The sequence below is a fragment of the Hemicordylus capensis genome, chromosome 2, assembly GCF_027244095.1.
Source record: "Hemicordylus capensis ecotype Gifberg chromosome 2, rHemCap1.1.pri, whole genome shotgun sequence".
Classification (NCBI taxonomy): domain Eukaryota; kingdom Metazoa; phylum Chordata; class Lepidosauria; order Squamata; family Cordylidae; genus Hemicordylus; species Hemicordylus capensis.
This window is the reverse complement of record NC_069658.1, coordinates 377,440,320-377,457,260: the sequence shown is the minus strand read 5'-3', so window position 1 is coordinate 377,457,260 and position 16,941 is coordinate 377,440,320. Positions and strand designations below refer to the sequence as shown.

Below are 16,941 nucleotides of genomic sequence, written 5' to 3'. Positions count from 1 at the left end.
TCCGGGCGCTGCTGTACCTGAAGTTAAAGTGCCTCTCCATAGCATTCTTGGGTGCACAGTTGGGGGTGACCATCCACTCCTGCAGGCTATAACCCTGGTCCCCGAATATCACCGGTTTCACCATTCTCCCGCCCACGTGGACAGCCAGGATGTCAGCCCAGATGCTGTGGATGAGCATGGAGGTGCGAGAGGAAGTCCAGAAAATGGCTGTGTCATGTTTCCTGCCCGATACCCCGGTGCAGACATCCACGAAACATCTTGTGGAGTCCACCACGCCTTGCAGTGTTCTGGTGTAGAAGCACTTCCGCCCAAAGTACTGGTCCTGCCAACTGGAGGGCCCCAAAATTTCCACATGAGTCCTGTCGATACAGCCTAGGGTGCCCAGGAACCCCTTCTCCTCAAAACCTTCCATCACCTCCCTCAGGTCACCCAAGCGGATCACATCATCCGTGAACAGCTCCATGATCAGGTCCACCATTTCCCTCACTATTTTGCAGATGGTGGATCAGTCCACCTTGAACGGGTCGGTGAGGGTCAGGTAATTGGAGTTGGAGGCCGGCTTGTAAATAGCTATGGTGACCCTCCTCCACTCAGAGATTGCAGGGCACATCACGGTGTCCTGCCAGAGCAGATAAGACTCCATCTCACTCCCCAGGTAGTCAAAAGTAGCCCTGGACATTCTGAAGCTATCCTGGAAGCAATAGCCCTCCCACCCGTCCACGTTCTCCATTGATCTCCACATGCTGTCATATCTGGGCAGTTCCCACCTCCTCTTTTGATCAGTCCACTGTTCACCCAGAGCCCAGACAGCATCAGAGAAGGCATCCGCCTGTCTCTGGCCAGGCTCCACAGCAGCCCTTGAGCGAGCAATCCGGTCCTTGGATCTTGTGGAGAAGCCCAGGAACCTGGCAGCCGCCATGCAGGCCATGGCCGCACCATGTGGCCCCAAGGCCTGCAGGGCCAGGAGGGTGTTTCCCATCTGCTTGGCTTTCTGTGTGGCTTCCTCCTCTGTGGTGCGGAGGACCACCTGCATGGTGGCGTTGACCATGATGCTGGATGCTATGCCCACCATGGCAAAAACTATTCTCTCAGTCCGTGAAGGAGGCTGTGTGATGGTACACACCCTCAGTGGCCTGAACTGCACACGCTGGACACTTGGCGGGGGGGCAGGAGTGCCCTCCCACCTTGATTGCACCCTGCCGGGATCAGAGGGGCATAGCTGAAGGGAGGTGGGGGGGGGGCTGGACTGGACTGCCTATCCGGCATGGGGCTTGGCTTCGGACAGCTTACCCTGTGCCAGGCATCCCTCTCCCCTCAGTGGGAGAGTGATGGGGTGCCAGGGGATGAAGACTTTATGGATAGTAATGCTCAGACTGCCCCTGCAACTTTTCTTTTTAAAGTACTCAGACATTCCCTCCCTGCTGTTGCTGCAGCACCCCTCCTCCCTCATGAAAAAAAAAAGCAGCATGGGCATTGCCTCCCCTCCGTGATAATCAAGCCCTCTGGGAAACAAGAAAGTTGAATGGGCAATGTTTCCCCCACATTTAACCATGCTTTAAAGACCTTTCAAAGCTGTCCAAGGCCTTGCTCCCCCTTGTTTTTATTCCTTCCTGGGAGTACCCGGATAACTGGAATGGAGATGTGGGTAGGTGTTACCCCCTGGAGGCTTTACACACATGGCTTTTACTTTGAATTACCTCTGGAATTGAGTGTGCCAGTCCACATATTAGCTGCATTTACCCCCAAGTCCCTGCAGGCTATCAGGGACTAGTACAGACAGGACTTTGTTTTCCCCCGCCCCCGAATAGAGGCTGCACATTCTGGCTTAGCCCAAAGTATGTCCGTCTTGATGCTTGGGTTTTCACAAGGCCTGCAGCATTGCAACCTGCAGGGGGCTGTGCCATTGTGGCAGAGGCATCATGACTAGGCTAGTTTCTGGTTGCGGGATCAGTGGGGAGGTCGTCTGTATTCCCAGCCTCCCCTTATACAACAGTGGCCTGTGCTTGGCCCGATCACTCTGCCTCCCCTTCCCCCACTTCTCACCAGGGCTGTCTAGGCTTGATGTTTCCTGCACAGGGGCATTATCTGCTGCCAGCATCCTCTTTCTAGGGGAGGAGTGGGCAGGGGTGGCATATTTCTGCAGGAGCCCCCTTTCCCCCTGTCTGTGTCCAGTGAGAGCATTGTATGTATGGCTTCTGGTTCACAGAGGTGTGTTCCGCCGCCGGTACTTGCTCTTGACTGCAGCCTTATGTGGAGGGGACACCTGGACCTCTGCTGAGGTCCCTTCCACCACTCCCAGAGATGCCTGGAAGAGAGGGTCTTGCATCGGGGTGCCCATGGTGCGCGCAGGGGTGGAATCCAGCTGCCCAGACCCAAGAACAGGGCTGGCAGAGCCATGCCCATAAAATGTGGCTATTTGGGGGCATTTAAGTGGAGTTTCAGGTGGGGACAAGGCACATCCCACCTGCTATACCCAAAGGGTGACTTGGGACGGGCCTGGGGGCATGTGAGCCTCTGCAAGCTCTTGGAGGGGAGGAATAACCTGCCCCAGTTGTGTGTTGCGGATGCATCAGGGGCAAGCCTCCTGGCACCATCATCTGGTGTGGGTACATTGGCTACTGGGGCACAAAGGCTTTTGGCCGGTTTGCATCCACTCCATGCCTGCGACCATACGTTCCAGGTACTGTGGGTAGCACTCAAAACGCATCTCTGCAGCCTCATCAGAGTGCTCAGTGGCACCCACCCTCACTGTGTTGTTATGGGCATACACAGTCATTTCTGTGGTTGTCTCAAAGACCTGCCAGTCCTCGCGCCGTTCCCCCTCGTTCTCGTCCAATCCACACAGCACCTCACGTCCCAGCGTGCTGTGCCACCCGGTCCTTCGTCCGCTGGAGCAGGTTGATCTTCCTTCTGTTACACAGCTGGGCCACGTGCTCTTTGTTCGTCAGGGGCATGTGGGGGGCATCGGGTCCAGGTGCTTGCTCATCCTGGGGCTCTCTGGGCAAGGTTGGCTCAGCTGGCTGGTCTAACAGTGGAAGCAGTGGCCAGGCAGGGTCTTCCCCTGCAGTGGCTCTGCTGAGAGGCGAGCATGGGGAGAAAGTTTAAGAGTTGGGGTCCTACACAGCACCACCACCCGACCACCCAGGCACTCTTGAGGCACATCCATCCCGCCACAACAAACCTGCACCTATACAGGATGCCTGTCACCACCCAGTACCCACACAACACTCCTATCATCTCCCAGCAGCAGTGAAACAAGCCCCACCCCTCCCTCCAGCACTCTTACCCACTCAGCCACCTGTAAGTATTCCAGACACCAGGAAGAAAAAAGCTGTTTAACTCCTCAGTCACCTGTTCGGTCAGGCACAAAGCTGCCTTGATTCCTGAGGGCACCTGCTTCTTCCTCCAGCAACCCAAGGCCCTCTACGAGCAGCTCCTGGCCTGTTCCTTCCACAAGGGCCTCTTCCTGGGAGATTCCAAGTCCTTCAACCTCTAGCGTTGCACCCTCAAGCATTGTCAGCTCATTCTCGGCCCTGAATATTTTGACTGAGCCCAGGTAGTGTTGAAGTATATCCTCAATGTCTGTCTCATCACCATGCCCCTTTCCCCCCACTTCTGCACAGTGTAGGCTGCTTCGTTGAGGGGGAGGCCAGCCTGGTCCATGAACTGGACCTGCACCGGTTGCTGGGCCCCAGCATCCCCGGAGGTCTCCCTGGAACCTAGCGCTCCGAGTGGCTGCTGGGTTGGATCAGCTTGGCTTGAGGTGCTGGGCCAGATGGAGCTCTGCCAGGAGGCCACCATGATTGCATCCACTAGACTACCCGGCTATCTAAAAGTGGACAAGAGTCCAAAAGAAGGGGTGGCTTGCTGTCGCCCTGTCCCCCAAGGGCAGACGGGCACCTCCCTCATGAGATCCTGGGCTATGGGGAGGGGTCAGCACAGCAGGGGCGATGTGCATCTCTTCTTGGTCTTGCCCTTGAGAAGAGAGAGTTGTCAGTGGCGAACTTTAGAGATAACCGAAGGTTCCAATTGGAATTTGGTGAGGCAAACCAGAGTTAGCTTTCGGGCCGTAACTGCAGTTTTGTGCGTTTGGGCATAATGGAGTTACAACCTTGGCCAGGTTTTAACTGCAGTTAGCCATTACATCTGAATACGAGCTTAAGGTCTCCTTCTTCCTTGCTATCACCTTGGCTCAATTTGTTGGTGAACACGGACCCCTCCAGGCCAACCCCCTTTCCTCATATTTCACTATGGCAAAGTTGTTCTTTGGCCAGATGTTTCCTTTCTGCTGAAAGTCCATGTTCTATATGACACAGGAAATATTGATTCCAATATTCTTTCCCTCACCAAGCTCTGATTACAAATGTGCTCTCCATTCCCTCAGTGTCCACTGAATCTGTTCCATCTGTGTTCACCAGACTTCCTCATTCCAATGTACCATGCATCTCTTTATCTGCTCCTCTGCAAGGGCTCATAGGTCTCATTTTAATAATGTAAAGGTGAAGTGTGCCATCGAGTCAGTGTCAACTCCTGGCAACCACAGAGCCCTGTGGTTGTATTTGGAAGAATACAGGAGGGGTTTACCATTGCCTCCTCCCATACAGTATGAGATGATGCCTTACAGCTTCTTCCTACATCACTGCTGCCCGATATAGGTGTTTCCCATAATCTGGGAAACATATCAGCCGGGATTCGAACCGGCAACCTCTGGCTTGGTAGTCCAGCCATTTCCGCAACACCGTCAGTATTTTTAAGGTGGATCTCCTTATTGGTCAAACTGGTATACCAACTACCTCATCGCTCTGTCCCTGAAACTGTTAGAACCCACTCCACAAGGGCTATGGTGTAGTCTGCAGCCTTTGACAGAGGAGTCACAATTCCTCAGCTCTGTCAAGCATCCATGTGGTCTAAGCTATCCATCTTTGTGCAGCAGTGCTCTGTCAGTGATTGCTCCCATGCTGACGTGGCTTTTGGTAGAGCTGGCCTGCAGACCTTGGTCAACTGACAATGCAGCACTCTCCTTCCAGTTAATGTAGCTTGCTGGTCTCTCATAGGTGTGACTACACAGAGAACACAAAGAAGAACAGATTGCTTACCTAGAAGTGATGTTCTCTGAGTGGCCATCTTTGCAGTCACACAACCCTCCTTCCTCCCTGCTGCAGTGATTTATTCCTATTATGTGCCTTCTTAGCATTCCACTCTAGTAATGGAACTGAGGGAAGAAACACAGGCTACACTCACTTGGGAATGTGTTCTTGCTTCATAGTGGTATGGATTGTGCCAAAATTCTTTAGGCTGAGCTCTAGAACGTTCTGAATAAAGCTCTTCGCTGGTGCAGATCCCATAGGTGTGACTATACAGATGGCCATTCAAAGAAAACCAGTTACAGGTAAGCAACCTTTTCCTCTCCTTCCCCTGTGAAACAGAATGGCCACAGCAGAAAAGACTTGTGACCAAGACTCTGGTATAGTTGGTTAGATCCAGGTGAGTTAGAAATTAGGGCTTCTGGATTGTATACCCAACTTTGGGACTATTTGGTCAGAGCAAAATGACTAGAAGCCAGAAGTCCTGGTTTCTTTCTCTTGCATTCCTTTGTTCTAAATTAATGTGATTTCAAGGACAGATAACTTATCTGAACAGTTTCTGTTTCACTTATGTATAACAGAGCAATGTTAGCCTATCCTAGGCAGGGATTGCCTGTCTTGATTCCTGCTCTGTACAAACATAGTAATGATATAATTCAGCAGGTAAGAAACATGGTTGGTTGCCTTTTTTCCTTTTCCTCCCCCCCCCCCCTTTCCTTAAAATTCCCTTAGCCAAACTCCTAGTCAATCAAATAATAATACATTTTCAGGCAGAATGCAGCATGATGTAAATGTGGTGGATCTTTTTCTGATGCTTCAGGACTTACATATTTCCAGACATGCTCTAAAAGAGGAGGAAATGCCAAATTCTTTCACATCAGAAAGACATTAGGAAAATGTTTTGCCTGCATTTAAAGTACTTCCAAACTACAACTAACAAGATCCACAGTGCAGAGGGGAAGTGTATGGTAGAAATGAATGACAGTCTCAATGTATTTCAAAGTAACACTCCTTATCAAGGACCAGATCATGTTAGTGAATATTTAAGATTAAATTAAGCCATTTTTGTGAGTGACTGTGGTCCTTTTGGAGCCAGGTTTGGGAAGAAAGCAGTATTACAGTCATTAACATTTTCTGTCTGCTGATAAAGAGTTTTCCTTTGAAACATATTGGGTCTGTAATTATATGTGTCTCCTGCTCCTGTGGATCTTGCTGTTTTTCTGTTGTGTGCTGCCCCTTTTGTTTTGCTTAAACTAGAAGTTCCACCTGATAAGCTTCTGCTAGGGATTTATGAAGTCCGCACAATTTGCAAAATACATGATAGCTGGTGGAGACTGCACAGCCATTTCAGGACACATTTCTGAAGATGCCGTGCCTTTGGGTTTATATGGGCTGTTGCTGTCTCACAAATGTTTCTGGAGGCAAGAAACATGCCTCAAGGAATTGTGGTTGGCATTATTGCACATAACCAGTTCTGGCCATGCTTGCTCGATGTAAGGAATGTGGCTGGCTGTGTTTCACAGAGCAGAGGTTCCCGACCTTGGGATCTGATACCTTGTTGGGTTATGGCTCCCATCATCCCCAGCCACAACAATATCTGGAGGCCCCAAAGTCTGGGAACCCCTGAGCCTTCCTGCCAGTGCTATGGCAGGTCATCTGATGATATGCCCCAGCCATTCCTGATGCCATTCTTCCTGGGATGTGGCAAATGATGTGTTAGAAATGTTTTGGGAAGCATGAGCTCTTCAGTACACTTATGAAATATTCAGCATAAAGAAAACATCACAGATTAGATAGTATTTTCAAGGGTGTAAATGCCTGCAAATGTTTGGGATTATGAGTGGTGTTCACAATTTGCTCCTAAATACTGTGATGCTGCCCAGACTTTACAAGGATTAAGACCATGGAACATGCAGGGTGCAGGTGTCAGTGTATGTGCTTAAATGGGCCCTGTGGATATTACATCGCTATCAGCATGGCCTGCAAGAATTCATTCAAACTTTCCCATTTATTCAGTCCCTTCTGGCTTTTTGAATCCAGAAGCCTTGGATTTATAATATCAATCCACACCCACTCAAGGAGAGTCCACCATTTGATCTCTATGTCAGGACACAGATGGTGATGCTATGCGATTTTTAACTAGGAAACCAAACTTAACTAAATGAAGTTTTATTTCATCCATATTATCTTACAGTTGAGAAGTGTATATTTTATTTTACCAGTACAAACAGAGCTGTTATTTTTAGATCTAAATTCAACCTTGTGGCATTTCTTATAATCGCCTATGTTGGCAGAAATTTTAATTGAAGTTTTGTAGCATATTTACAAAGTAGATGTTCATTCATAAAGTAGAAGTTCTATAGTATATTTGGTGGGTTTTTAGCATTATGGTTTTGCAAAAAAAATCTGTAAAATGTTGTGCCTGTGAGTATAGGGCCACATGATGCACAAGGCAATGCCAGCATTCTTGCTCAGCCAGTGCGGCTGTGCATGTAGACGACAGCCCCAGCGGTGTTGCATAAGAGCTCAGTTACACAATTACTACATGACATCCACAGTACACCCACACTTGCACTGTGGCACTTACATTGTTTCCAGTGTAAGTAGCACTGTGCAAGTACAGGGACACTAATTGTACAACTGCACTTTTGTGCAACTTTTTGTGCAACTGGGGATGGCCTCCACATGCACAGCAGTGCTGGCCCATGGAGACTGCTGGTGTTGCTATGTGTATCATGCAGAATTTTTTAAAAAATGTATTGGTGTGCTGTGGTATTTGCTTGTTGCTTTAAACTAAGCTGTTTAGGCTGAGCAAATCTGAGCCACAGAGGAAAGGCTCTTTGAGCTTTGTGAGTGTGTGAGAGTATTTTCATATATCATGGTACCAGCCCAACCTGGCAGTTTGATTCTGTGACAAGCAAAAGCAGTAATCACAACGTAACATGGTTGGAGAGGGTGAACATTTTGTAGATGTTTCCATGGCCACCTTTCTATTAAATTATTGCCTTGTGTTTATTGCTTTTCTACATCCCAAAACCACTCCCAGGGTCACTGGTCTGAGCCAATCTCTGGCTGACGTTGTCATTTATGAGTACCTTGAAATGATTTTGCTCTGAGAGATGGTTACCTAGAATTCTAGATAAAGAGTGCGACTTACCAAAACCTGGGAAGGGTGAAACATCAGATATCTTAAATACAAGCAATAAGCTCCAGGATCCATATTTCTTTATTTGAAGAGAGGCATGCAAAGCTGTGATTAGAGCAGAAGCGTGAAGAACAGATAGGAACTGGTTGGAATCTGAGGAGTTGTTCCTAGCTTCCATCTTAATATACTATGAAATATTGAGTAAGTTGCTGTCCCTTTCTGTACCTCAGGTTTTGCTTTAAGTTTTGTAACAGTGTTACAGCAAATGACATTCTACAAGGCTCCTGGAAGGGGTAGCGGGTGGCTATTGCTTGTTGCACATAACTGACATCATGCCTGGGGGCCTTCGACATTTCAGAATAGGCTCTTCGGTTCTCACAGCATTGACACTCCAGCATGTGGCGTAGTAGATGGACTAGAGTTATGCTAACCCTCTTAGAGTGTTCAGCTTTTAAGTCAAAGAGGGAAGATCCTGGTCAGATTGGTCAAGGTCACATGAGCCATAATTTCCCTCACCATTAATTCTTAAATGGAGATATGGCACTAAGGCTCTTTCTTCCCATGTTCATGGAGGAGATAGCAGAGGTGTAGCGGGGTGAACGTAAGCACAGCCCTGCTGGATCAGGCCCAAGGCCCATCTAGTCCAGCATCCTGTTTCACACAGTGACCCACCAAATGTCTCTGGGAAGTCTACAGGCAAGAGCTAAAAGCACGCCCTCTTTCTTGCTGTTGCTCCCCTGCAACTGGTATTTAGAGGCATCTTGCCTCTTAGGCTGAAGGTGGCCTATAGCCCTCAGACTAGTAGCCATTGGTTGACTTGTCCTCCATGAATTTATCTAAGCCCTTCTTAAAGCCATCCAGGCTGGTGGCTGTCACCACATCTTGTGGCAGAAAATGTCATGGGTTAATTATGTGTTGTGTGAAAAATTTCTTTTGTCAGTCCTAAATTTCTTGGTAGTCAGTTTCATGGGTTGACCCCTGGTTCTAGTGTTATGCGAGAGGGAGGAAATTTTCTCTCTCTCCACTCTCTCCACACCATGCATCATTTTATAGACTCCTATCAGCCACCTCGCTGCTTACCCCAACTTCTAGATCATTTATGAATAAAATAAAAAGCAACTGTCCCGGTACAGATCCCTGGGTGACCCCATTTCTTACTTCCCTCCATTAAGAGAACTGTCAGTTTATTCCTACCCTCTGTTTCCTGTCCTTCAACCAGTTAGTAATCCACACATGAAACTATCCCCCTATCTCATGACTGCTAAGTTTTCCCAAGACTCTTTGATTAGGAACTTTGTTGAAAGTTTTTTGGGAGTCCAGGTATACTATATCAATCGGATCACCTTTCTCCACACACCTGTTGACACTCTCAAATAACTCCAAAAGGCTGGTGAGGCAAGATTTACCATTGCAAAAGCCATGCTGGTTCTCCTTCAGCAGGACCTGTTAAGAACATAAGAACAGCCCTGCTGGTTCAGGCTGAGGACCTATCTAGTCCAGCATCCTGTTTCACACAGTGGCCCACCAGATGCCTCTGAGAAGCCCACAGGCAAGAGATGAGGGCATGCCCTCTCTCCTGCTGTTGCTTACCTGCAACTGCTATTGAGAGGCATTGTGTCTCTGAGGCTGGAGGTGGCCCACAGCCACCAGACTAGTAGCCATTGATAGACCTGTCCTCCATGAATTCGTCTAAGCCCCTTTTAAAGCCATCCACGCTAATGGCCATCACCACTTCCCAGACAGAGATTTCCATAGATTAATTATGTACTGTGTGAAAAAGTACTTCCTTTTGTTGGTCCTAAATTTCCCAGCCTTCAATTTCATGAGATGACTCCTGGTTTTAGTGTTGTGAGAGAGGGAGAAAAATTTCTCTCTGTCCACTATCTCTACCTCATGCATAATTTTATACACCTCTGTCATATATCCCCGTAGTTGCCTCTTTTCCAAATTAAAAAGCCCCAGATGGTATAGTTTTGCCTCATAAGGAAGGTGCTACAGGCCCCTGATCATCTTGGTTGCCCTCTTCTGCACTTTTTCCTTTGAACGTTTTGGCAAAGCCACAGCATTTCCAGTTCTACAATGTCCTTCTTAAGATGTGGTGACCAGAACTGCATGCAATACTCCAAATATGTCTGCACAATAGATTCTTCTATATGCTTAACAATTTTATCTTTGAGAATGCTTTCCATCATTTTGCCCAGCACAGGAGTAAAGATAACCGACCTGTAACTTCCCAGATCCCTTTTTGAAAATTGGTGTTACATTGGCTACTTTCCAGTCCAGATACAATCAGGTACAGAGCCTGATTGTAGGGATAAGTTACATATTTTTGCAAGGTCGGCAATTTCATATTTTAGTTCTCAGGTGGATGTCTTATACCCTGGCGATCTGTTAATTTTTAATTTTTTCAGACAGTTTAGAACAGGTCTGCTCAACTTTGGCCCTCCTGCAGATGTTGGCCTACAACTTCCATAATCCCTAGCTATTGGCCACTGTGGCTGGGGATTATGGGAGTTGTAGTCCAAAAACAGCGGGGGGGAGCAAAGTTGAGCAGGCCTTATTTAGAACGTCATTTCTCATCACCTCTGTTTGACTTAGTTCTTTAGCCTCTGTCCCTGAGAAGCTCACTTCAGGCACAGGTATACGCTCAGTATCGTCTGCCATGAAGACAAATGCAAAGAACTCATTTAGCTTCTCTGCAATCTCCATATCCTCCTTAAAAATCCCTTTCACTCCCTCATTATCTGACCAACCACCTCCCCAGCAAGTTTCCTGCTTCTGATGTATTTAAAGAAGTTTTTCTTATTCCCCTTGATGCTTTTAGCGAAACATTCCTCAAATTCTCTTTTCTCCTCCCTTATTGTTTCTCCTTGCATTTCTTTTGCCAGAATTTGTGTCCTTTTCTGTTCTCTTCATTTGGATAGGCCTTCCAATTTCTGAAGGACTTCTTCTTCCCCTTTATAGCTTCCTTGACTTCACTTGTTAGCCATGCTGGCATCCTTCTGGACTTGGTGGTACCTTTCCTCTTTCGTGATATACTTTCCAACTGAGCTTCTATTGTTGTAGTTTTAAATAAGTTGCATGCTTTCTGGAGTCATTTGACCCTCCTGACTTTCCCTTTCAGCTTCCTTTTTACCAGTCCTCTCATTTTTGAGAAGTTTCCTCTGAAGTTCTGAAGTTCAAAGTGTCTGTGTTAGACTCCCTTGGCTATTCCCTCATCGCATATATCCTGAATTTGGTCACACTATGGTCACTGTTCCCTAAAGGTTCCACAACACTGACATCTCATACCAGGCCCTGTGCACCACTCAGGATTAGGTCCAAGGTCGCCTTCTCTCTGGTTGGTTCCATGACCAACTGTTCTAGGGCACAGTCATTCAGTGTATTTAGAAATGTGGCCTCTTTGTCACTATTTGATATGAATTTACCCAGTCTATGTGTGGGTAATTGAAGCCAGCCATTATTTCAGCTCTGTCTCCCTTTTATGCCTCCCTGATTTCCTTCTGCAACTGTAAGCCAGCGTGGTGTAGTGGTTAGAGTGCTGGACTAGGACCGGGGAGACCCAAGTTCAAATCCCCGTTCAGCCATAAAACTAGCTGGGTGACTCTGGGCCAGTCACTTCTCTCTCAGCCTAACCTACTTCACAGGGTTGTTGTGAAAGAGAAACTCAAGTATGTAGTACACTGCTTTGGGCTCCTTGGAGGAAGAGCGGGATATAAATGTAAAAATAATTAAATAATAATAATAATAACAACAACAACAACAACTCTCAGTCACTGTCAGCATTTTGATCAGGAGGCCAAAAGCATGTCCCTAGTAGCACATTTCCTTTCAGACCTTGTATTGTCACCCACAAAAGTTGGAGTGGACCCTGGGACAAAAAGCCCCTGCCCCCCTCATGCCTTTTTCTTTAGAAAGGTTCAAGGTGGAGAGTAAAGAGCAAGCTGTCGCCCAGCCAATGAGGGAGCTTCCCCTTCCTCAGGGGCCCAGGGACATCCCCCCACCCAGTACAATTGTAGCTATGCCCCTGGCAGATGGCAGAGTCTCCTAGTTGCTTGCCAGGAGGTATCATTTGATCTGCTCTGGCCAATAGGGGGCAGCCGTGCACAGACACAGCTCTCCCTCCATTCATATTGCCAGTTCACGTTCTGCTGTGGACTTGAGTTCTAACTCCCAAGTTGCATGCCACTCAAGTGACCAAAGTGGCAACCATCAGCCTCGTCAATCAACCTTTTCCCGCTCTTTTTTGTTGCATTAGCTATCACTCTGACCCTGTCCCTTTTACAAATAGGTTTTCACCCTGGACAGCTGTTCTCATCCTTGTCCAAACAGAGCCTACAGTGTGTTCTAAGGTTCAAGGGGTATGGCAACTAATCCAGGCTGGAGTAAGCTGGTGTTTCTCCCTTTATCCCTTTGGTCCTGGGCCTATCTAATTCTCTTTGCTGTGTCTATAACCTGTAGGACCATATCCAGGTCCAAGCATTACCCAAAGCTATCCAAGCCCAGGACTTTTGAGCAATGTGAACAGTGGCCACTCTGAGCAAAGGGGCTCCATTATTTTATTTTATTTTATTTTATTTTATTTTATTTTATTTTATTTTATTTTATTTTATTTTATTTTATTTTGATTTCTATACCGCCCTTCAAAAAATAGCTCAGGGCGGTTTACAAAGAGAAACAATAAATAAATAAGATGGCTCCCTGTCCCCAAAGGGCTCACATTCTAAAACAAAACATAAGATAGACACCAGCAACAGTCACTGGAGGTACTGTGCTGGGGGTGGATAGGGCCAGTTACTCTCCCCCTGCTAAATAAAGAGAATCACCACGGTAAAAGGTGCCTCTTTGCCCAGTTGGCAGGGGTTTTATGACAGTGTGAAGTTTCTTGTGCACATGTGCTGGAGGGCAAACTCTTTGTTTTCTATCTACTTTTGAAATGCACTTCCCAGTGTTAGACATCTCAGCTTGGTTGAGCTGAGATTCTAGGAAAAGGGGCAGAGGGGAGCGGGACTCAAACTAAGTTCCAGATTTGACCTATAGGGCAGATAGGTCTATTAATACTGCCAACTAGATACAAAGTCATAATCCTGCCTTGAAATAAGAGGAGACACTTAAAAGTGAATATGGGTGATGAACACACATAATGAAGCGGCAGGAAGAAGAGAAGATGCAGAGATGCAAAATGTGCCTTCTGCAATCAGCAAAGGCCCCTGAGGAAGGAGGAAATTACAGTACACAGTGTAGGGCAGGCCTGCACAACATACGGCCCGCGGGCCACATGCGACCCGCAAGGCCTTTTTTCCTGGCCCCCAGGGCTATTTCCCCTTCCTCCCCCTGCTGCTTAGAAACACCCCCCCCCAAATTCCAGCTGCTGCGCAGCCGAGGAGATGGCTGTAGGAGTGCGGGTGTTGTTCCTTATCCTCCCCCACGGCAGCAGCAGCGCACAGCGGCAGAATTCAGAGCGACACTCAGGCCTGCCATTTGGCCTGGTGTTACTTCCCAACTGCAAGGCGCACCTGCGCAGTTAATTCTCTTAACTGTGCAGGCATGCCTTGCAGTTGGAAAGTGACGCCAGGCCAAATAGCAGGCCCGAGCGTCGCTCTGAATTCTGTCGCTGTGCGCCGCTGCTGCCGTGGGGGAGGGTAAGGAAGAACACCCGCACCCCTGCAGCCATCTCCTCAGCCACACGGCGGCTGGAATGGGGGGGGGGGGGTTAAGCAGCAGGTGGAGGAAGGGAAAATAGCCCCAGGGGCATCTCCTCGGCTGCGCAGTGACTGGAATTGGGGGGGCGGCGGCAATGAGGCAGGAGGCGGCAGTGGACAGTGGCCCCACGAGGGAGTCCAGTGGCGGCGGCGGGCAAAAATGGCTGGGATGGAGGGAGCCCGGCGGGGAGAGAAAGCATTGCCGAGGGATGGGGAGAGAAAGCTGTTAGTGGCGGGAGGAAAATGGGGACCTCCGGAACAACGGGGAACGGACTCTCTCTCACCAAGATTGTTCCATTCATTCTCTCTCTCTCTCTCTCTCACCCACCAAGACTGCTCCATTCTCTCTCTCTCTCTTTTGCCAAGACTGCTCCATTCTCTCTCTCTCTCTCTCTCTCTCTCTCTCTCTCTCTCTCTCTCCCTCCCCCCCCCCGGCCAAGGCTGCTCCATTCTCTCTTCTCTCTCTATCTCTATCTCGCCAAGGCTGCTCCATTCTCTCTCTCTCTCTCTCACCCACCAAGACTGCTCCATTCTCTCTCTCTCTCTTTTGCCAAGACTGCTCCATTCTCATTCTCTCTCTCTCTCTCTCTCTCTCTCTCTCTCTCTCCCCCCCCGGCCAAGGCTGCTCCATTCTCTCTTCTCTCTCTCTCTCTCTATCTCGCCAAGGCTGCTCCATTCTCTCTCTCTCTCTATCTCGTCAAGGCTGCTCCATTCTCTCTCTCTCTCTATCTCTCTATCTCGTCAAGGCTGCTCCATTCTCTCTTCTCTCTCTCTCTCTCTATCTCGTCAAGGCTGCTCCATTCTCTCTCTCTCTATCTATCTCTATCTCGTCAAGGCTGCTCCATTCTCTCTTCTCTCTCTCTCTCTCTATCTCGTCAAGGCTGCTCCATTCTCTCTTCTCTCTCTCTCTCTATCTCGCCAAGGCTGCTCCATTCTCTCTTCTCTCTCTCTCTCTATCTCGCCAAGGCTGCTCCATTCTCTCTTCTCTCTCTCTCTCTCTATCTCGCCAAGGCTGCTCCATTCTCTCTCTCTCTCTCTCTATCTCGTCAAGGCTGCTCCATTCTCTCTCTCTCTCTCCCCCCCCCCCGGCCAAGGCTGCTCCATTCTCTCTTCTCTCTCTCTCTCTCTATCTCGCCAAGGCTGCTCCATTCTCTCTCTCTCTCTATCTCGTCAAGGCTGCTCCATTCTCTCTTCTCTCTCTCTCTCTATCTCGCCAAGGCTGCTCCATTCTCTCTTCTCTCTCTCTCTCTATCTCGCCAAGGCTGCTCCATTCTCTCTTCTCTCTCTCTCTCGTCAAGGCTGCTCCATTCTCTCTTCTCTCTCTCTCTCTATCTCGCCAAGGCTGCTCCATTCTCTCTCTCTCTCTCTCACACACACACACACACGACTGCTCCATTCTCTCTCTCTCTCTTTTGCCAAGACTGCTCCATATTCTCTCTCTCTCCCCTCCCTCCAAGACTGCTCCATTCTCTCCCCCCCCCTCCAAGGCTGCTCCATTCTCTCTTCTCTCTCTCTCTCTCTCCCTCCCTCCCTCCCTCCAAGGCTGCTCCATTCTCTCTCTCTCTCTCTCTCTCTCTCTCTCTCTCTCTCTCCCCCCAAGACTGCTCCATTCTCTCTCTCTCTCTCTCCCCCTCCCTCCAAGACTGCTCCATTCTCTCCCCCCCCTCCAAGGCTGCTCCATTCTCTCTTCTCTCTCTCCCTCCCTCCCTCCCTCCAAGGCTGCTCCATTCTCTCTCTCTCTCTCTCTCTCTCTCTCTCTCTCTCTCTCTCTCCAAGACTGCTCCATTCTCTCTCTCTCTCTCTCTCTCAAGCCAAGCCTCCTGCTGCATCCTTTCCATCCTTCTTTCCCCTTCTCCCTTCTTTTTCAAAATTATGAGAAGAGCTTCTCATTTCCCCCCCCTTAAAAGTGTTCCATGTTATGTGTGATTATTTGGCAGAGGTGGAAAGGAAAAACAATGCATTTATGTATTTTGTACAGATTGCATAATATTTATATTATTAGAATGAATTTTAATTCAACTTATTTCATATTAATTTAAATCAGTCTTGGCCTGCCAGAACATTAAAAGTTAAATATTGATTAAATTCATTTTTAATTTATTTCACTTTAATATGGTTGATTGATTGATTGATTGATTGATTGATTGATTGATTGATATTGTTACTCTAATAATCAGCACCCTAAGAATTGACCTCAGCCCCCATGAACCAAGTCAAAGTTGGTTTCGGCCCACCAGGTTATTTGAGTTGTGCAGGCCTGGTGTAGAGGAAGAGGAGGAGGAGCTGCAACTTGGGAAGGAGAGAGGAACTTCAAAATGAAAGTCATCATCAAGCTTTCAATAAAAGCATCCAATGCTATCAATAATGAAGTTTCTCACTGATGTTACAGTTCCTATTCATGTACATGAATGAACGTTTTCATGTGTCTTTGACCTGTGCAAAGCTCTTTCATAACAAAGAATGGAGAAAGTGACCAGCAGTGTGGCTGCTACTACATAGCACATTGCTCCATTCATGCACTTAATGTTTCTGATATAGTAGAAAATTTCTCAGTCCGAGATATTCAACTCAAATGAATAGCATCCAATGGCAAAAGGAGTGTTCATGGCAAAGCGTCTATTCAGCTGAAGATGCTTCTGTAAAATAAACCATCTTCATGTCTATCTTATTTTGGGGAGGGAGGCAGTATGGTAATTAAGCTTTGAATAAATTAAATCAATACATTCGTTTTTGGGGTAGATTGGGAAGAGAAAGAGGGCGTCTTGGTGACTGGCAGGCAAAAATAGAAGTTCACAATCCACAACTCCCTAGACAGTAATTAGATATGATTCGTATATGCACCTGTAATACCATAGCTATGGGTAGAGAAAGATTTAAACTGGATAGCAACTCTGACGGACAGATGTGGCTGTAGTTCTTTGGTTGAAGTGTATATGACTGAATGGCTGCCTAGATAGCTGTATACCCATATCCCATTCTCTCCCATAGCTTTCTCACAAGGTGCAATTTA

The 16,941-nt window shown here is 47.8% G+C and overlaps 1 protein-coding gene across 11 annotated transcripts in view; it reads left to right on the top strand.

Moving 5' to 3' along the window:
• CACNA1A (calcium voltage-gated channel subunit alpha1 A) overlaps positions 1 to 16,941 on the top strand; it is a 401,410-nt gene that overhangs the window by 365,411 nt on the left and 19,058 nt on the right. The gene's annotated exons all lie outside the window — the stretch shown is intronic.